This window comes from Furipterus horrens, unplaced genomic scaffold (genome assembly GCF_987537825.1).
Source record: "Furipterus horrens unplaced genomic scaffold, mFurHor1.1.pri manual_scaffold_7, whole genome shotgun sequence".
Taxonomy (NCBI): Eukaryota; Metazoa; Chordata; class Mammalia; order Chiroptera; family Furipteridae; genus Furipterus; species Furipterus horrens.
The window spans coordinates 91,290,765-91,312,365 of record NW_028327177.1 but is presented as its reverse complement, the minus strand read 5'-3'; the positions used below and the strand labels follow the sequence as shown (position 1 = coordinate 91,312,365).

Sequence of the window (21,601 nt, the reverse complement as noted above, 5' to 3'; positions counted from 1 at the left end):
CAACGGTCACCACCAGGTGGAGACACAGTAAGTCCAGACTTGGTGAGGGAAGGTGGAGAGGCCAGCCAGAACAGCTGGGCTCAGCTTTGGCTCTGAGCACAGGGCAATGCCACTCTGGCTTGATTTGTGCTTCCTGTGCCTCTCCCTCACCTTAACATCAGGCCTGCTAATAGGAAACTTTTCACAGAGATGGAGGTGAACGGCAAACTATTTGCACAAGCAGTAACCACCATGGAGCAGGCTGACCTGCAAACTTCTTTCTGAACGGTCACCATATGTTTGGCACAGCTACACAAGCTGCCCCAGCACCGTCCGGCCAGGCGCCTGGCACCCACCCCCGTGTTGGCAGATTAAAACTGTCTAATGTGAAAACTGTTTTCCAAGGTACTCACCACTCTGTGGGGTTACTCAAAATCCCTTCTTTCTACAAGACTGACATTATGTTTCCCGTTACAAAACTGCACCCATTGGGAGTAACCTACCCCTTGTCATTCACAAGTTTCTTCACTTCTGATGGAGCTGTTCTGATGCCCTTCAAAGAAACTGGCCCATGTGAGTTGCACAAATTTAGAGCCAACCTTTCCCAAATGCCTCTATTTTATTTAGAAACCTTCTTTAATGAAGACATAAAGCCTTGGATGTGGCTGAAACGCCAAGTTTACCATGTGTGACAGCAGATCTTTGTCACACAGGATTTCAAATGTCTTTCTCCCCCCATCCCCCGGGTTGGGGGAGGGGCGAACACAGTCCTCCACTACCACAAATTATGCAGTCGAGGTTCCCACATTTGGGGAAATCCCAGGGGTCAACACACCTGGGGTGCAATGGACAAGCCTCACCTTGGGATACCACCTTTGTGATCATGCTATCTCCCCTGCCAGGTTAGTGTAAACATCTTTTTATTTATTTATTTATTTTTAAGCCAGAATACTTAAATGGAAAGAAACTGAGGTTTCCTTGTTGCAGGCTCAATTTTATATAACCTATAAGAGATCATAATCCAGAAATCAGCAGAGACAGCAGAGATACCATGTTTCCCTGAAAATAAGACCTAGTACTTAGAAATATAAGGCCTTCCCTGAAGATAAGACCTAGCGCGTCTTTAGGAGCAAAAATTAATATAAGACACTGTCTTATTTTCGGGGAAACATGGTATAAGCAACTGCACACACACACACTTCTTCACCACAGTGAAAAATTAAAATCCCATGCCAGGCCTGAGACTGTTTCAAAGCATCAGGATGGAAAAGAGACACCTTCACTTTTTCAGCTTCCTACTGTGCATCTAACCTCCCAATTATTTATTATTGAGGTGCTCAAGAGGCGCTGTAGAAAGAGCCAAGCCTGGGATTTATATTTATACTATAAATATAAATAGTATATAAATAAATAATATATAACAATATAAATTGTAAATATATTAAAAATATAAATAATATTTTATATAGATATATAAATTCTAGGCTTGGCTCATATACATATATATGCATATAGCTTGAGTTTTAAAAATTATTATATTTAATAGTCCCATTAAAGCTAAAAATATTACTGTTGAGAGTTACACCTGTATAAATGAAAAACACATACAAATATTTTAACACATTGAATACGGGTGGCGAGAATTCTTGTCATTTCTAAAAGGCATTTAAATTCCCTAGTACGCAATGTGTCAAGAGTCCTAATCTTTTCATTAATCCCACTTCAGTGCCACTAAAGGGTTTTGGGAGTTTATTTAGTTAATTTTAAAGGATAAAAGATCAAAATGCTTTAAAACAGTCTTTTATAATTTCTGGTATCAATATAAAGGTCCAGAAAAAAATATTTAAAAACGTCTTTGTTCCTAAAAATCAGTGTTCGATACAGATCTTTAATGCTCCTCAGTCCAAGCACCCACAGGAGACCTGCCTCCCTGCTGCCGTTGCTTCCAAAGGGCACTCATGAGTCCTAGCTCCAGTGGTTAAAGTCACACAACACAAGAGCAAATTGGTGAATTTGAGCTACACCTAAATCTGGTAATATGGTGGGCTTGAGAGGGTGTGGCCTCTCAGGATCACTCTGGCATCACTAGTGAGAGGGGATATTGGAGCAACCTCTTCAGAAAACAATTTGGTTTATCTCCTAAAGCTGACATTCACAAAACCTGATGACCCAGCAATACTATTCCCACCAAATACCAGAAAGAAATTCTTGCCCACACGTATGAGACTGTTCAAAGCAGCTCTGATTAAAGTAAGAAAAGCCTGGAAATGACAGCTATCCAGCAGAGAGTAGAGGAATAAACTATGGTGTAGTCATATAATGGGATATTAGTGATCAAAATGATTGCTTGATAGAGACAATTAACCCATATGAATGAATTTTAACATATTAAAAAAAAAAAAAAAAACTACCAAAAGATAATAGGCAGCATGATGATTTTTTGTAAAGTTAAAAAAAATCCCTCAAAAATATACATTCTAGGAATGCACAGAGATGCCTAGACCTATGCTAAAAAACAAACAAACAAAAAGAAACTGAAGCAATGAGGACCATGGGATTGAGGTTGCTGGATGCCTCAGTGTAGGGAAGTGGGGGCTGGGCAAGGGTTGTGGTGTGGGTCTGCCATACAATGAGATGTAGGGTATTTTCAAAATTGTACCTTTTATTTTGGGTGATGTTTTGCAGAGATTCATTAGTCACTAAACATTAATTAAATGACTATTTAAAAGCAGGCCATAAATGAAAAACAAACAAAAATGACCATCTCTGGGCAACATGCAGGTTTACAACATAGAGTGATTGCAATCTCCCTCACTATGGTAATCCTGCTTCCGTTTCCAGAACCTCCATAGGATTAACAGCATAGTAGCATTTTCCATGTGAAAGCACTGGAGTTATTAATTGGATTCCAGATGTCTGAAATTGATGTATCCCTTCACCGACTCCCCCCTAGGATCTATTTTCGGTATAACACTTCACACAGGATGCTGTTCTTAATTAAAACTGCTCTGCCTTAAGAGCTTTATGTCTGTGAGACAGTCATCCAAACATTCTCCTCTCCATAAATTTGATCTTATGTCCTATTTCTGAAGCAAAAGTAATACTTGCCTGGATTTTAATAAACATGTCTGCAGTAGTAATATAAATTTTGCATGCTTTCTACATTTCATAATCGCTTCTAGTCCTTTTATGTATATGCTGATTCTTACACCAGCACTGTATTTTAAGGGCTTTGAAGCTCTAGCTCCATCTCTGCTGCCCACCATTTGGGAACTACAGATAGTCTGCTGATTGATATTTAGGCAGGAAGCAGACAAGATGTTGGAAAAAGTCATTAAATTCCAAGCTATTTGCTCTTCTCCCTCTTTAATTTTTGATTTTGGTGATAACTGGCTCTAGTTCATTGACATTAGATGAAAGCCTTGTAGCTGATTTATCAGTCCAAGATCTGTGAGTGTTCCGAATTGGTTAGTCAGACTGTGTCAAGTAGATGCCAAAACTCAAAAATCTTAAAATCAAACCAACTAATTTTTGGCATCCCAGAAGTAAAACAACCCACTGATTGACTGTTCTTTAACTTTGCAAATGGTTATTTGGACCTTGGGTGGACAGAGAGCTTGTCTACTTATAGGAGGAGTCAGATTCAGAACTTAATCATTCAATCAAACAGCAGCTAAATCATGAGAAACATATACCGCTCCATGGAAAACAGAGCCCTGTCCCTAGCTAAAGGAGAGATATGTTCAGTCCAATGACAATGATCCTTCTGCTCTAGGGGAGTGAAACATCACAGAATGGGAGCCCAAGAATAATGATAGCATAATCATGTTGTTGTTCTCTTTCTATTATTATTAATGGGTTTCTATTAAGTGCTCGCTAAGTGCCAGGTACCATGTTCTGGTACAGAAATGATCTCCTTTAATCCTCTTAGGCGTGCCATGGTGCTGTCATCTACCTTTTCAGGTGAGGAAGGTAGGCTGAGAGATGTGATCTTATAGCTTGTGGATGCTGGGGCTCCAGGGCCCATTCCATCAGCCTTCATTGTCTCATGGACGGTACTGACCATCTGCTGAGCAAGAGACTAAGTTGAAGTGTCTAAATCAAAGCACTTTTGCAAATAGAATCTCACTGGATCGACTTTGAACTGGCGAGAGGCACAATATTGTTGTCCCCATTTTACAGAGGAGGAAACAAAGGCCCAGGAAGGTCAAGTGAATAGCTTGAGTCTTTCAAGGTCTTGGTTGGAGAGCATCCACATGTTCCTTTACTAAGAAGGATCCTCAATTAAAAATAATAGAGGTAGCCTGCGTCTAATTTCTGAACTGGAACATCTCAACCGAAGAAGCGTATACGGAGGGCCCTCTTCTTTAAAAAGCAGACTTAAATTCTAGGTAATGGCCCAGGGCAATATCAGCTCTGTCTCTTGACCCTTTCCTTCTAATGCTCTGAATCTGAGTGATTTCGTCCTTGACATAGCTTTTTTTGGTATGATAGGCTTACTTGCCAATTCGCCATAATCTCTCAACACTTCACATCTGTTCCCACCCTATTTAAAACAACCTGCCTGTCTCACCACCAGCCCTTTGTACATTATTATTCTCTCTGCATGGAATATATTTCTTCCCCTGCTCCTCCAAAGGCTGGACTAGGTGATCCTTTGGTTTGATTCCATTTCAGGAAATTTATTACCTTATAATTGTCTCCTAATTTGTTTATCTTCCCACTAACTTATAGGTTCTATGAGGGCAAAATCATGTTAATTAGCAATATTCAATTTTTCCTTAACCTACAAAATATCAATGTCAAGTAGTTACATTTGATACCTTAGCATTGACCTTACAAAACCAGAAATAAATATTTCTTTCCCAAATAAACAACCATATCAGATATTCAGAAGGTTGACACAGAGCCATCCTTAACCTCAAAAAAGTTTATGTTCTCAAAGCAAAATATTATAATACTAATGCAGGAAGAGACATATGCTATAAGAGATAAACAGGACAAAATAAGATTTCTTTGTAGCCCTCATCAATCTGAAATTTAACTATATTTACTTAATAAATTTTTATGACACAGTAAACTTAAAAATCATCTGAGTAGAAAGCCAAACCTTGGGTGTCCCTAGTCTTAGTTCATGAATCCCAATGGCAGTTCCCTTTCTCAGGATAACTGGAGAGAAAACTAAACAGCAAGCAGAAAGGCAAATGAAAGGTATTTTTGTGCCTGTTCAGAGGTCAGCATCCTACCCTTATTTCTGACCTAATAACTAATGACAATTTTATTGTTTCAGAGGCTGGATAGTCACTAAGAAAACCGAGCTCTGGTTGTCCCAGAGCTAATCATCCTTTGAAGGAGAAGCTTGAGAAAAATTGGAAACAACAGTTTGGGCAGAGACTGTGGTGGGGAGTATATTTTGGGCGGGCCATGAGTGCTCCTGGCCACATCCCTTTCCTGAGCTGGCCCTGCTATTAAGCCTATAGACCTTCCACTGGGCAGGTGGCCGAGGTGGGCGCCTGCACCCCACCCTGCAGGAGGCCTGGCGTTGCACCTGCAGGCTCTGCACACTTTCTTCTCACTGTGGACAGTCTTCTATGGGCTTCTTAATCGGGTATGTGCACAGTGTCTATCAAATGGATGGGTTTTATTTTTGGCCTCTGCTCACTGTGTATTACATTTTAAATCAGTATACATAATTACTTACCACAAGCTGCCAGGCCAGATTTTTTAAGCATTGGTCTAATTAACTTAAGCTTGATAATTATGTTTCAGATACCATAGCAGTACGAATGGAATTTGCAGATTATGCCACCAGCTTATTTGATTCCAATAACATGTTTTCTCTGACAGTAGGTTAGTTTTCATTTTTTAAAAATGGCTATCTGATAATTATTTGGGTTTCAAAGTTTCCCCTCAAACAAAATCATTCTGCTATTTAAGACAGTTTCTCTAATAATTAACACAGACTAGAATGAAATAGGTTTCTATGCATTTTTACACACATAAATCTGTTTTCACCAATATAAGCCCCAGGCTGAGGAAATATTAAAGTATAAAGAGTTCTGATGATTAAAAGGCAGTATCTCCCATGTTTTGACTGATTTTTGTTTTTTCATTTACATTTCCTTTTGGATTGATGAAAAATGAGAGAAAAGGAGAAGCAAAAGGAACAGAAAATCTCCAATACTTGTAAGTGAGAAGGTCAGCTTCTCATCAAATTAGGGCATGACAAATTCCCACACAAATAATTGGGAAGCCCAATTTACTGAGGGCTTCCCAGACACAGTGTTAAACCTCTTGTGTGGATTATCTCATCCAATCATCCCAACAACCCCATGTAGTTGGTATGTGTTATGGGTTAAATTGTGTGCTCCCCCACCCCCCCCACACACACAAAGATATTTTGAAGCCCTAACACCCAGTAACTCAGAATGTAATCTTATTTGGGAAAAAAACTATAGAAGTAATCAAGTTAAAAATAAGGTCATTAGAGTGTGCCCTCATCCAGTAAGACCACTATTCTTACACAAAAAGAAATTTGGACACAAAGACAGTCATGCACACAGAGAGGATGTCATGTGAAGATAAGTCAGAGATGTGGGTGATGGAAGTGAAGCAAGGCCAGACATTGCCAGCAAACCACCATGAGCTAGGAGAGAGGCATGGAACGGACTCTCCCTCTTGCCCACAGAAGGAATCAATCCTGTCCATATCTCTAACTGAGAATTCTAGCCTGGAGAACTGTGAGGCAACAAATTTCCATTGTTTAAGTCACCAAGTTTGTGGTACTTTGTGATAGCAGTCCCAGCAAACTCATACAGTATGAGTTCCTCTACTCTCGATTTTACAGATGCCAAAGCTCTGAAAATCTATCTGATGTGTCCACAGTTGTCACATGGCAGGGATGGAGTCTACAACCAGATTTTTCTGACTCCTAAGCTCATACTCTTGACCTCACCCATGCCCTTGACCTCACCCACAGCCTTAACCTCACCCATACTCCTGCCAACTGCTTCTGTCCAGGAAGCTGGAGAGATTCAATACAATAAATCTCAGAAATAGCTGACATGCTGTGATTAATTTGATGCTTCTAAATTAAGAGTAAGACTGAGGTGCTAGCTGTTCCCAAGTTTAAATACAGCTGCTTTTATTTAAAACAGAAACTGACTGCTGGAAATTCCTGCTTCCTAGGTTCTGACAGCAACACAGAATTTGTTTAGAGTAAAGGCAGCAGTGTTGTTTTGTTCTTTTTCCACCTGTAACATAAGAGAACAATGGGCCAAATATTGCTTGCCAATTATGAAAGGCCTAAGGGGTAAAGAACAAATAAAACAGCAAAATTCAAGAATAGAATCTGAGAAGAAAGGACAGGTAGGCTTTCCCAAGATGTCATAATGGATGGAAAGAGTAGAAGGGATAACAAGCTCCTCTCTAAGGGCCACAGACATGGACTGAAAGTAATGCATGGGAAGAGCAGAAACCTTGGCCCAGGAAGGAAAACATAGGGATAAGAAGAATAAAACAAATCAGGACAATTCTCCCAGAATGTCTACTGGAATAAACTTAAGAGAAAGCTTGACATCAGGCACATGAAGGAAGCTCAAATCCATTGAAGGTCTATTTTATCAATTTCCCTGGAAATCTTGTGAAACAGAAGCTACCACCCCCAATTTACAGGAAATAGGGGCTCTGAGCTGTAAACAAATTAGCTCAAGGTCAACTATCTCCCTGTTCCAATAAATCACTGGCAATGTCTACACAGAGCATCAATGCAAAAGGGTTGTCCTTGAGACACTAAGGAAGAGTCTTCAGGGGAATTGCCTTCCACCTTCTAGACCAGTGGTGTCTCTATGTTTATGGGTATGTGCTCAAGCTCACACTCCAAACATTATCGAGAATTTTTACAAATGACATCTAAGGTCCTCTAGAACAGCTCTTATCAATTTTAGGTATGTCAGCACCTTTGAGAAGCTGATCAAAGCAATAATTCCTTTCCCTAGAAAAACGGTATACACAAACACATATACATACACCTTATATAAACTTCCCTGGGGGATCCAAGGGTCACAGCTTTAAAACCCACAAAGGATACTAATGCCCCAGATGATCCCAGAAAAATCACAATACCACACACACATATATAACATGCAATTGTACACCTTGATCTGAAAGGAACCTCTCCTACATCACTGGCTTGTATTTCTTGTGTTACTACATCTGTCTCCACCGCTGTTGGAGAGCTCCACTGTGCTTTGTCTTTATTCACCTAGTATATCCATGCCCCACACAGAATAGTTATAAAGTGAATTTGCAATCAGGAAACCTGGACTTGAGATCTAGCACTCCCTCTGGGTCATGTTGCTTCCACTCGATGATTCTGTTTCATCACCTATAAGTCAAAATCACACCATGGCTAGTCCTCCTTTTTCTGAAGGGCTTTGGAAGGAACTTGAAAGCAATTTCTCAGAGGAACACCGATTCAACAGTGAGCACCCACTGTATGTAGCTTTATGTACTTTATATACATTAATTCATTAATCCTCATAACCACCCTATAAGGCTGGCACTATCATCTCACTTAATGCATGAGGAAGCTGAGCCCAGACAGGCTGGGAAATAGTACAAGTAGGCACAGGCCTAGCAGTCAAACACAGGCAGGGCTGGCGCTGGCCTCCTGATCACTACGTGCAGTCTCCCTCGAGACTACGCGATGGCACATAGATGTCTGAATTTGTTATAGCAAAAAGGCACAAGGTCACTGCAGGCCCTCTATTAACCCAATGGGACATGAGGAGCTTTGGGGATATTAGAATCAGACCACTGGAAGAGCTCAGTATTATAAATGCAACCAGCTTGTGTCTCTCAAACTTCCATTAATGAACCTCAGCATCCCTGGCAGAGCCAGACTGGCTGTGATATGGCCTTCTGTGAAAGGGAAGTACCTGCCCTTTGCCTGACTTCCCTTTCCTCTCCTGCTCCCCCAAACATTCCTGCAGGGGCCAGGCAGTATCAGGGGAGGGAAGTAGCAGCCTCCTATAGGACACAGGGGTTCTGATACCATGGGTATGGAGGGCCAAGGTCCCTTCTAAAAGCTGTGAGATACACATGTACTGCTTTGCTGGCCAATACAAACACACTTGCAGGCTGTCCAGCTGTGGTCCTCCTGTCTATGACTGCTAAGTGCACTCCCCACCACCAATGTCCTCTTTTCTACTTCAGATGAAGCCCCTGTTCCTTCCTCTACACTTTTGTCTGAGAGTTCCCACTTGCAGTTTGCGAGGGGAAAATGGTCCAGATGTATCTTGGATGGGGCACTGTCTTCACTCCCAAGTGTAGTCAAATGGCAGTAACTGACGTACAGGCTGGGGAGAGAGCAGTGACCAAGCCCCTAGCCTGTCGTCTCAGAGCTCATGGCCCAGTGGGCCACCCAGAAAATAAGCTGGCACCTATAGAAAGGGTGGAAAGTGCTGTGATAAGGAAAATCTGGGTAACAGTGGGAACACTAATGGAAAGTCACTAATCCAGACTGGAGGAGAATGGCATGTTGGGAGTCTGAAAGGCTGAATATCTTCCTTGCCTTTACATTATTGCGAAAATTCAAGATACCATGCTGAGCACACTGCCAACTGCCTGCATGCTTTGCCTCGCTTAATCCAAAATATTTTCTAACTCTGCTTAGAGCACTTACTCCCCACTGTTCTCTTAGCTAGCTCCTCTGGGTCTGAATTTGAATGTATTAATAGCTCCTTTAAAGAGCCTTCTCGGCCCACCTTCAGTTGCTTGCCCTCCTCCAGTCCCATTATAGTGTGTTTCCTTCAGAGGGTGGCAGTCTTCACCCTTGCTACTCCAACTGTGGACCACAGACAAAATCATCTGGGGACTTGTTAGACATGCAGAATTCTAGGCTCTGGCTGAGGTGAGCCTTAAGCACTTCAAAGCTGCCTTGTCCCGTGTACAGTAACCCCATGTGGCTATTTGGCACGTGAACCATGGCTAGTCTGAGCTGAAATGTACTGTATGTGTAGAATATGCACCAGATTTAAATGACCTAGTGTTAAAAAGAATGCTTTCTCATTAAAAATTGTTTTATATTGATTACCTGTTGAAATATTGTCTTGGATATTTTGGGTTAAAATATATTAAAATAATTTTACCTGTTTTTTTTTTTTTTTTAAACATGGCTAATATAGACTTTAAAATTACATGGCTGGGTAGCTCAGTTGGCTAGAGCATCATCCTGTAAATCAAAAGTTTGTGGGTTCAATTCCTGGTAGGGGCAAATACATAGGTTGCAGGTTTGATCCCCAGTCGGGGCATGTACAGGAGGTGGCCAATCAATGTTTCTCTCTCTCTCCCTTCTTCTCTCTAAAAAAAAAAATTAAATAAATTAAATTTTAAAAAAATAATGAATATATTCTTGCTTGCAGATTAAAATTTAAAAAAAATTACATGTGTGGCACACATTATGTTTATATTTGGACAGGGCTGTTTTAAAATGTGAGAACTATCTAGGATAATAGTCAGGAACGAGTGTTGGTAAACTACAGCTCATGGATGAAATCTTGCCCAGTGTCTATTTGTATAAATAAACTTTTCTTGAAACACAGTCATGCTCACTCATTACATACTGTCTGTGACTGCTTCTGTGCTATGAAAGCAGAATTTAGTAGGTGCAACAGAAACTGACTGGCCTGCAAAGCCTAAAATATTTACTACCTGGCTCTTTACAGGAAACGTTTGCTGACCCTAGTCAAAAACATTGGCTCCAGAGTTGCTGCCTGAGTCCAAATCATGGCTCTACACCTCCTCAGTATATACAGTTGGGTGAGGTAGTTCATGTCTGTCCTCAATTTCTGTATCTAAAAATAGAGATAAGAGTTTTTATAAAGATTAAATCAGTTGGTATATGAGAATTCTTTAAATACTGCCCTGCACATAGTAGGTTCTCAATAAACATTTGTCACCATTGTTATTATTTCTAACAATTATCACAAGTTATAATTACACATTTTTGCTGTGCTATCTTTTATCTTGTGTGTCACCCCACCAAACTAAAAATGCCAGAAGAGCAGGCACATTTTCTCTCTTCTTCCAGCTTTTTAACCAAGCAGTTTCTGGTGCGTAATAGAGATTCAATAGTTATTTGTTAAAAGAATGAGGTATAAAGGAAAGTAATTTATCTAAGGCTACAAGGCCAATAAGTGGGCAGGACTTGGACCTGGTTCTTTCTGCTTCCTAAACTCTTTACTTCTCCTGCTACACCAAGTATGGTCTCTAGGCAGCATCCACATCACCCGGGAACTTGTTAGAAATGCTAAATCTTAGGCCGCAGCCCAAACCTATGGAATCAAAAACTCTATTTTAACAAGATCTCCAGGAGACTCATGGATACTTTTCTATTTGAAAAGTGCTACTCTGGGCTACAAGTCCCAGTTAAGACACCTCTGCTTATTCATTCAAAGAGTAATTAATGCAGTGCCATCAATCTCTCCACTGAGCACTGTTTCTACCACCTAATACCAAGGCCAGTCATTTCTATTCAATACCCAGCTAAGGGCCTGGGGATGTTCAGTTTCCACATTAAATGTCACTGTGCAGTGTCAGAAAGTGCCCTTTCTCCAACCAGGTTCAAACCACTACACAGAAATCTGCTTATGATTCCACAGCAGCCTCTGGTGACCAGGCCACAGGCTCCAGCAGGTGGAGGGGCTCTGAAAACCCACTCCTGGATCATTCTCTGCATTTTACACACCAGTGGTTGCACCACCAAAATTTACAATCCACTCCCAGATGTAATAGCTCAGGCACCTTTCTTTTTGATTCTACAAATGAAAGCAAATCACCTCTTGCTCATGTTACAAACCAGTTAGAATTTTTCCCACACTGGCTCCATTTTTCTTACTTGTTGCCTGGCACCAAGGTTCTATGTTCTTCACCTAAGTATTTTCTTAGAAACAGTTCGTTATGTGGCACCTGAGAGGATAAGGATGTTTAAAATTAGCACAAAATCTTACAATGAATTCCCATTTGTCACAGCAAGAAGTTTCAAATTGTGGTCATCAGATGAACACTTTAAATTAGAAAAAGACTGATTAGCATAATTCTTAAAGGTCTGAACTCTAAACTCACAGCTGGCCTCTGAGAGAATTGATGGTGCAGAAAGGAGATTAGGATAAATCTAATTAGTTAGGGGGTGTTCCTGTTTCTCGAGTCAAGTGGTGAGTGATGGAGAAGAAGTGATGGATGAACAGATGGTTATAATGAAGTCCCATTATAATCTTTTGAATCCCATTTGCAGTGATGGAGCACATTACCCTATTAATGGTTCTGTGAGCTAACAGAGCCAAAGTTTGGTGCTGTGACCTCGAAAATGAATCAGAATTGCCTGCCCAGCTCTTTGCACGTATTTATAGGATTTAAATGAGCCTGACAATTCTGTATGCCTACTGAGGAGCCATCCCCTAAGCATGGGCTGGAAGTTCTCCTTGGTGAATGGCCCTTGCTCTTGGCTGGTTTCTAAAGGCATTCTGCTCAGAGTCCCATAGCTTTTCTGCTCCACTGTTCTACAATCTGACCTCCTGGGAAATAAGCTCTGGTTTGTCTAAGTTCCTGATGTGATGGGCTGACATAGACTGCTGTTCTCTTCACTGGGGGTAATGGCTATACATTATCACCATCATATGCCAATGAGGAATCTAATGATAGGGTCTAAGAAAGAAAAGTGGTAAGACAGGGACCTTTTCTTTTATTATTATTTTTTAATTTTATTTTTATTGTTTTTCTATTACAATTGTTCCACTTTTTCCCTCATTGCTACCCCCCACCAAGCCCACCCCTTTTTCCACAGTCAATTCCCACCTGGTTGTCTGTGTCCATGGGTTATTTATACTAGTTCCTTTACTAAACCCTTCCCCTACTTACCCTCCTTCTCTCCCTCTCCTCCCCCCTAATAACTGTTACTCTGTTCCTTGCTCGATTTTGTTCATTTGTTTGTGTTGTTCATTAGTCTCCTGTATCAGGTGATATCATATGGTATTTTTCTTTCTTTGCCTGGCTTATTTCACTAAGCACAATTCTCTCTAGTTCCATCCATGTTGTCACAAATGGCAGGAGTTCCTTCTTTCTTTCTGCTACATAGAACTCCATTGTGTAAATGTACCACAGTTTTTTGATCCACTCATCTACAGATGGGCACTTAGGCTGTTTCCAGCACTTAGCTATTGTAAACAGTGTTGCTATGAACATAAGGGTGCATAGATTCTTTTGAATTGGTGATTCAGGATTCTTCAAGTATAATCCTAGCCGTGGAATCGCTGGCTCAAAAGCAGTGCCATTTTTAGTTTTTTGAGGAAATTCCATACTGTTTTCCATAGTGGCTGCATCAGTCTGCATTCCACCAACAGTGCACTAGGGTTCCCTAGTTGTATTTTATCAAATGCCTTTTCAGCATCTATTGGTATGAACATGTGGTTTTTGTCTTTCATTTTGTTTATGTGGTATATTGCATTTATTGATTTGTGAACATTAAACCATCCTTGTTTCCCTGGGATGAATCCCACTTGATCATGATGTACAATCTTTTTAATGTTTTGCTGGATCCAGATTGCCAATATTTTGTTGAAGATTTTAGCCTCTATGTTCATCAGTGATATTGGTCTGTAGTTTTCTTTCTTTCTTGTGTCTTGATCTGGTTTTGGAATTAGGGTAATACTGACTTCATAGAAAAAGTTTGGGAGTCTTCCCTCTTCTTGGATTTTTTGGAATAGTTTGAGAAGAGTAGGTATTAGTTCTTCCCTAAATGTTTTGTAAAATTTGTCTGTGAAGCCATCCAGTCCCAGGGCTTTTGTGTGCCAGAAGTTTTTTGATTACTGTTTCAATTTCACTCTTTGTTATCAGTCTGTTCAGGCTTTCTGCTTCTTCTTGACTCAGTTTTGGAAGATTATATGTTTCTAGAAATTTCTCCATTTCACCTAGGTTGTCAAGTTTCTTGCCATATAGTTTTTTGTAGTAATTTCTTATAATTCTTTGTATTTCTGTGATGTCAGTCATGATTTCTCCTCTTTCATTTCTGATTTTGTTTATTTGGGTCCTCTCTCTTTTTTTCTTGATGAGCCTGGCTAAGGCTTGTAGATTTGTTTATCTTTTCAAAGAACCAGCTCCTACTTTTGTTGATCTTTTGAATTGTTTGTTTGGTCTCTATCTCATTTAATTCTGCTCTAATCTTGATGATTTCCTTCCTTCTACTCACTCCAGGCTCTGTTTGTTGTTGTTCTAGTTCTTGTAGCTGTAGGGTTAGATTTTTTATTTGAGATTCTTCTATCCTTTTTAAGTATGCCTGTATTGCTATGAACTTTCCTCTCAGGACTGCTTTTGCTGTGTCCCATAGGTTTTGGGCTATTGTGTGTTCATTATCATTTGTTTCCAGAAACTTCTTGATTTCTTCCTTGATGTCATTGTTAACCCATTCATTATTCAATAGCATGTTATTCATTCTCCATGAGTTTGGATGTCTTTGGCATTTTTTCTTGAGGTTGGTTTCTAGTTTCAAGGCATTGTGATCTGAGAAGATGCTTGATATAATTTCAATTTTCTTGAATTTGTTGAGGTTTGTTTTGTGTCCTACCATGTGGCCTATCTTTAAAGTGTCCCATGTGCATTTGAAAAGAATGTATATTTTGCTTCTTTAGGGGTGAAAAGTTCTACATGTATATCAATTAAGCCCATTTGATCTAGAGTGTTTGTTCAATGCCTGTATATCCTTGGTGTTTCTTTGCTTCAAAGATCTGCCCATTGTTGACAATGGGGTATTAAAGTTCCCTACTATGAGTGTGTTGCTGTGGATATATTTTTTGTAGTCTTCCAAGATTTTCCTTATATATTCTGGTGCACCTATATTGGGTGCATATATATTTACCAGGGTTATATCTTCTTGATGGATTGTTCCCTTAAGTATTACAAAATGTCCTTCTTTGTCTCTTTTTATGGCCTTTGCTGTGAAATCAGTTTTGTCTGATATAAGTATTGCTACCCAAGCTTTTTTTTCATGTCCATTTGCTTGGAATACTTTTTTATATCCCTTCACTTTCAGGCTGTGTAAATCTTTTGTTTTGAGGTGTGTCTCTTGTAGACAGCATATATGTGGGTCATGTTTTCGTATCCATTCCGCTACCCTATGTCTTTTGATTGGAGCATTTAATCCATTTACATTTAAGGTTATTATTGACAGGTATTTATTCTTTTCCTTTTGTACCTGTGTTTCTCTCCCTCTCTCTTTTTCTTAAAGCATTCCTTTCAGCATCTCTTGCAATGCTGGCTTGGTGGAGATGTATTCTTTTAGCTTTCTTTTGTCTGGGAAACTCCCTATTTCACCTTCCATTTTGAAAGAGGGCCTTGCTGGGTAGAGTAGTCTTGGTTGTAGGCCTTTGTTTTTGATTGTTTAAATATATTTTGCCATTACCTTCTGGCTTGTAGTGTTTCTGTTGAAAAATTAGTTGATAGTCTTATTGAAGCTCCTTTGTACGTTATTTGCTGTTTTTTTCTTGCTGCCTTTAGGATTCTCTCTTTGTCTTTGAATGTTGCCATTTTAATTATGATGTGCCTTGGAGTGGGCCTTTTTGGGTTCATTTTCATTGGGACCCTCTGTGCTTCCTGGACTTGCATGACTTTTTCTCTCATCAAGTTAGGAAAATTTTCTGCCATTACTTTTTCAATCAGGTTTTCTATCCCATGCTCCTCTTCTTCTCCTTCTTGTAGCCCTGTGATATGGATATTGTCTTGTTTCATGTTGTCCTGCAGTTCTATTAAACCTTCTTCATTCTTTTTTTGTCTTTTTTCATTTTGTTGCATTGTTTGGGAATTTTTTTCTACATTGTCCTCTAACTCACTGATCTGGTCCTCTGCTTCATTAAGTCTGCTTTTGATTGATTCTACTGTGTTCTTCGGTTTAGAAATTGCATTCTTCATTTCTTCCTAGTTCTTATCGATAGTTTCTATGTCCTTTTTTTATGCTGATGTAGTTCTCAGTAAGTTCCTTGTAGATTGCCTGGAGTTCTTTGTAGTTTCCCCGGAGTTTGTTGTAGTTTTCTTTGAGTTTGTCGAGTTCATTGAGGGTCCTCATTACCATTGTTTTGAATTCTATGTCTGATAGTGTGCTTGCTTCTATTTCATCTATCCCCCCTTCTGGAAATTCCTACTTTCCTTTTCGTGGGGTGTTGTTTCTGTTTGGTGGAACATTATTCTGCCTCCCCATTTGGGGTACTGGTCTCGTTTCTGCTTCTTAGATTGACCTGCTTTTATTTTCTGCCTTTATGTTGTGACCTTCTTGTATAGAGTTGTTGATGTGCTGCCTCCAGCTGATGCCACTTGGAGGGGAGCAGTCTGCTTAAGTGATTTCTCCCATAGCACTGGGGATGATTCTGTACTGGGACCTAGTCCACTGCTCTCTCAGCTCTTTCTCAAGAGCCAGCGCCCAAAACTTATTACCAAGTGCCTCTAGTTCCCTTCACTGTCCTTTGGCCTCAGCCAGGGGTGAGTGCACTCCCTCATGCGTGCCAGGGGTGGGCTGAACCGTTGTGCATGGGGCTGGTGGGTCCAAGGTGGACTGGTTGCTCACCTGTTCCAGCAGAGCGGGAGGCCTCTGTGCACTGGTAGGCAGGTTTGTTGTGTGCCTCTTGGGGTGGGCCCTGGGGGCACCTGGGCATAAAGGGCGGCAAGTTGGTTGCGCACCTGGATGGGTGGACGGGGCACTTCTTTGTGTGTGCTTGTGCGACCCAGGGGGAGGGTTGGGAAGTGGGCGAGTGCACTTCTGCGCCTTCATTCCTCAAGAATCTCATCCCAACCCTAGCGTCTCCTCCTTTCTCCACAAAAAATGAAATAGAAAAAGAAAAATGAAAAACACATTCATACATACACAGCAGTACGCTGTTTCTTGCCTCTCAGAGCCAGATGCCACCTGGCCCACTCCTGGCTCTGCCAGTGGGCAGAGCCTCACTCTCCTCCCGACTCCTCTCTGGGGAAACCTAGGGTGCCAAGGCTCAACCCCTGCCAGTATCCAGATATTAACTGAGATGTTCTGTCTGCAATTAGCTTAAACTACAGACAGACCTTGGGAGCAAGCAAGTGCTGCCTCCCCTCACTCCTCCACAGTCTTCTCTCAAACAGGGACCTTTTATTGAAGGGCTCATGACTCAGTGATAGAGGTGTGATATAAATAACAATATAAAACATTTCAGAGAGTAGGTGTAAAATAAAGGCCTGACTGGCTGTGACAGTCAGAGAACAGAGTGGAAATAGTGGTTGTTCATCAGGCAAAAATCCCACTCCCATGGGATTTGAAGAAAGGCCCATTTCACTTCTGGATGACCACAGCCACTTCCTAAATATCTTTTTACTCCTACTCTTGAGCCATTACACTCCAGCATCATTTAAAATCATAAATCAGGATATGAAATTCACACATAGGAGCAGGGGCAGTGAATTACAATCTAGAGACAAGTTAATTGTGGGGACTGTGCCAACCTCATGGAATATGTCATAGACAAGCTAAACTGATATTCAAGAGCAAGGCTTCCAGCTTTGGTTCAAGAAAGCAGTGTAAGAAGATCCTGAGCTCACCTATTCTCACTGACATCAAAATTACAACTACATATAGAATAGCTATCTCTGAGAATAATGTGAAGACTAGCAGAACAGATTTTCTAGAACAATGGATATAAAGCAAAGCCACATTGAGATGGGGATAAGGGGCAGAGACTCAGTCTAGTCAGGGCCCACCCTACCACCCGCTCCTTGTGGAGTTACTCACAAATGGGAGGGATATTGCAGCTGCGGAGGTAACCCTTTAAAAGTGAGGGTTCCAAGTCCCTGCCTTGGCGACCTGCACCAGGAAGAGGAGCCTCCATAACATCTGACTTTGAAAACCAGCAGGGCTTACATCTGGGAGAGCCAAAGGGCTGTAGGAAACCAAGGCTGTGCTCTTTCAGAGTCCCAGTGCAGAGGCAGCAGTCTGAAAGCACCTGGGTTTTACATGAAGATAATACAATGACTAATTTCAGGTGTATGCTGGAGGGATAGGAATCTATTGGCACTTTCTCCAGAATAAGAAGTGATGGGGGCACCATTTTTTCTACTTTCTTTACTCTTCTTTCACCTAGTTGGTCTGACACTGGAAGGCACTGTTTCTGACATTCTCCATTAACCTTACTAACACTGTTCATCCCACCCTGTGTTTCACTGAGGACCCATCCAGGCTGGCACCCCTCCAAAGAAGCTTCTTCCCTGTCATACCCAGTGGGGGCCTCAGTCAGCACCAGAACACAGAAGTATGTCTGCAACAGTCAAGGCTGGGCCTTGTAGTCAGCCACACTGGAGGCATGCCCTATACCCCAGTGAGCCTGCAACAATTGTGGCCAAGCCTCACAGTCATCCAGGCCAGGGACCAGCTTTGCCTGCCAGTGTGTCCATATAAGTTGTGGCCCAACCACAATAAGAGGCTATACTAGTTCACACAGGAAACACCTCAGGAGCACTCGGCTTTGGTGACAAAGGGGATTCTACCATTGGGCCCCACAGGATGCCTTCCAAATAAGGCCACATTTTTTAAGACCAGGAGACATAGCTGAGCTACCTAATACATGGAAACAAACAGGCAACATGAAGAGACAAATAATATGTTCCCAAAAGGAGACAAAACCTCAAAAAAAAACTAAATGAAATGAAAATAAGTCATCTACTAAAGAGTTCAAAGTAATTGTCATAAAGATGCTCCTCAAACTCTGAGGCAAGTGGATAAACTCTGTGAGAACTTAAATAAACAGATAAAAATTTAAACTAAAAAAGGACCTTTCAGAACTGAATAATCTAGCAATTAAAAGAAAAAAAGAAAAATACACTAGAGGGCATCAACAACAAATCAGATGATGCAGAAGAATGTATCAGCAATCAGGAAGACAAATAGTGGAAATCACGCAATTGGAAGATCAAAAAGAAAAATAATTTTAAAAAATGAGGATAGCATAAGGGACCTCTGGGACAACATCAAGCATATTAATGCATCACAGGTGTCTGAGAAGAAAAAGAGAGAGAAAAGGGGACAAAAAAACCTGTTTGAAGAAATAACAGCTGAAAACTTCCCTAACCTGATGAAAGAAACAAACATTCAAGTCCAGGAAGCACAGAGAGTCCCAAACAAGATGAACCCAAAGAGACCCACACCAAGATACATTATAATTATCGTAAAATGTTAACAGTTAGAGAGCAGAAAAAGAAAAGCAGAAAAGAGAAAAACAACTAGTTATATACAAAGACATGACCATATCTGTATGGGCTAATTTTTCAACAGAAACTTTTCAGGCCAGATGGAGCAGCACAATATATTCAACATGATGAAAGGACAAACAACCTACAACCAATAATACTCTACCTGGAAAGGTTATCATTCAGAATTGAAGGAGAGAGCAGGAGTTTCCCAGACAAGCAAAAGCTTTAAAAGTTTATCACTACTAACTGGCATTAAAAAAAATGTTAAAGGGAATTCTTCAAGTGGAAAGGAAAAGGCCAAAACTAGAAATAAGAAAATATATAAAAGAAAAAATCTCACAAGACAAAGATATAGTAAAGGTAGTAAATCAACTACTTACAAAGCTAGTATTAAAAACAATTAAAATGACAATAAGTTCATACCTATAAATAATTAATTTAAATTGTAAGCAAACTAAGTGCTCCTTTCAAAAGATATAAGGTGGCTGAATGGATGATAATTGATTAATTAATTAATTAATTTTTACAAAAAGACCCTTATGTATACTGCCAAATAAGACTCACTTAAGATCAAAAGACAAGGCACAATAGACTGAAAGTAAAGGGGTGGAAAAGATAGTTCATAAAAATAGAAACAAACAACAACCTTGGCTGAATGACTATTGGTTGGAGCATTTCCTGTACACCAAAATGTTTGATCCCTAATCAGTGCACATACAGGAGGCAGCCAGTCAGTGTTTCTCTCTTATATAGATGTTTCTCTCTTACATCTCTCTCTCTCTCTCTCTCTTTCTCTCTCTCTCTCTCTCTCTCTCTCTCTCTCTCTCTCTCTCTCTCTCTCTCTCTCCCCCCTTCCTCCCTCTCTCTATAAAATCAATAAATATATATCCATGGGTGAGGATTAGAAAATGAAACAAACAAACAAAAAAGATGGGCTAGCAATATTTATACCAGACAAGATAGACTTTAAAACAAAGATTTTAGTAAGAGACAAAGAAAGACCTAGCAATTCCACTCTGGGTGCTTATCCCAAGAAAATGAAACCCTAATTCAAAAAGATATATGCACTCCCTCCCATGATCATTGCAGCCTCATTTACAAGAGCCATGATATGGAAGCATGATATTTAGGTGTCCATAAATAAATGAATGTATAAAGCAGAAGTGATATAATATATATTACTCAGCCATGGAAAAGAATGAAATCTTGCCATTTGCAACAACATGGATGAACTTAGAGGGTATTATGCTAAGTGGAATAAATCAGAGAAGAACAAATACTGTATCTTAAAAACTAAACAAATGAACAAACAAATCAGACTCATAGGTACAGAGAACAAACTGATAGCTGCCAGAGGGTTGGGCGTGGGGGATGGGCAAATAGATGAAGGAGGTTAAGAGGTACAGACTTATAGTTATGAATAAGTCACAGGGATATAAATTATAGCATAGGGAATACAGTCAATAATATCACAATACCATGTATGGTGACAGATGGGTACTAGGCTTCTCATGGTGACCATTTCATAAGGTAGAAAACTGTCAAATCACTATGTTGTACACCTGAAACTAATACAATATTGTATGTCAACTATATTTAATTAAAAAGAGCTTTCTATTACAGAATGAAATTTTTTAAAAGTATAAATCAGATCATTTGACCCTCTCCACTAATAATCAAAGCTGACATTGAGTACTTATTGTGTGCTCAGCACTGATCTAAGCACATTTTGTACATTATTTTATTTAATCTTCACAATGACACTCTGCAGATGTACTAGTCATCGGCAGCCGTCCATCTCGAGAGACGATGGTGTAGCTTCTTAAGAGTCTATCTGCACCGCCGAGAATGGTTGTGCAGTCCGACTCGGGAGTGACACGGTATCTGTCTCCTCCCGTGTTGAATCGACATCTTGCGATGACGCTGGAGTGTCCTCTCCAGTGAAGCTGAAGCTACAGAGCCTGGGCAGGGTGATATGGAGGGTCTGCTGTTGCCCATGCAGCAGACCCCCCCTCTCTTCGCAGCTGAAGGGTCCAAGGGAAAGATGGAGTCAATACAGCTTGGCTTCAGGTGCGCCGCAGGAGTTGCCGGTGTTGACTACAACGTCAAACCGCCTTAGGGACTCCGGCTCCGGATTTTCTGTCGGGGTTTACTCCCTTAGCCTTTCCCCTGAAGAGGTATGCCGCAAGGCAGCGGAGGTTTTTTGGAGTCGGAGTTTTCCTTCTCTGATGTGCCCTGAGTGGAAGATCGAACCAGCGACACTTAGCTCGCAGGCCGACGCTTAATCCACTGAGCCAAACCAGCCAGGGTTAGATGTACTAGTATCATTCTTATATTACTAATGGAGAGACAAAGGCACAAAGTTTAT

General features: G+C 40.6%; 1 protein-coding gene and 1 non-coding gene across 2 annotated transcripts in view; both read right to left on the bottom strand.

The window, feature by feature from the left end:
* FHIT (fragile histidine triad diadenosine triphosphatase) overlaps positions 1-21,601 on the bottom strand; it is a 954,345-nt gene that overhangs the window by 34,077 nt on the left and 898,667 nt on the right. The gene's annotated exons all lie outside the window — the stretch shown is intronic.
* On the bottom strand, positions 727-889 carry LOC150004777 (U1 spliceosomal RNA). Its single transcript, XR_016512583.1, has one exon. It is a non-coding gene; the product is annotated as a U1 spliceosomal RNA (small nuclear RNA).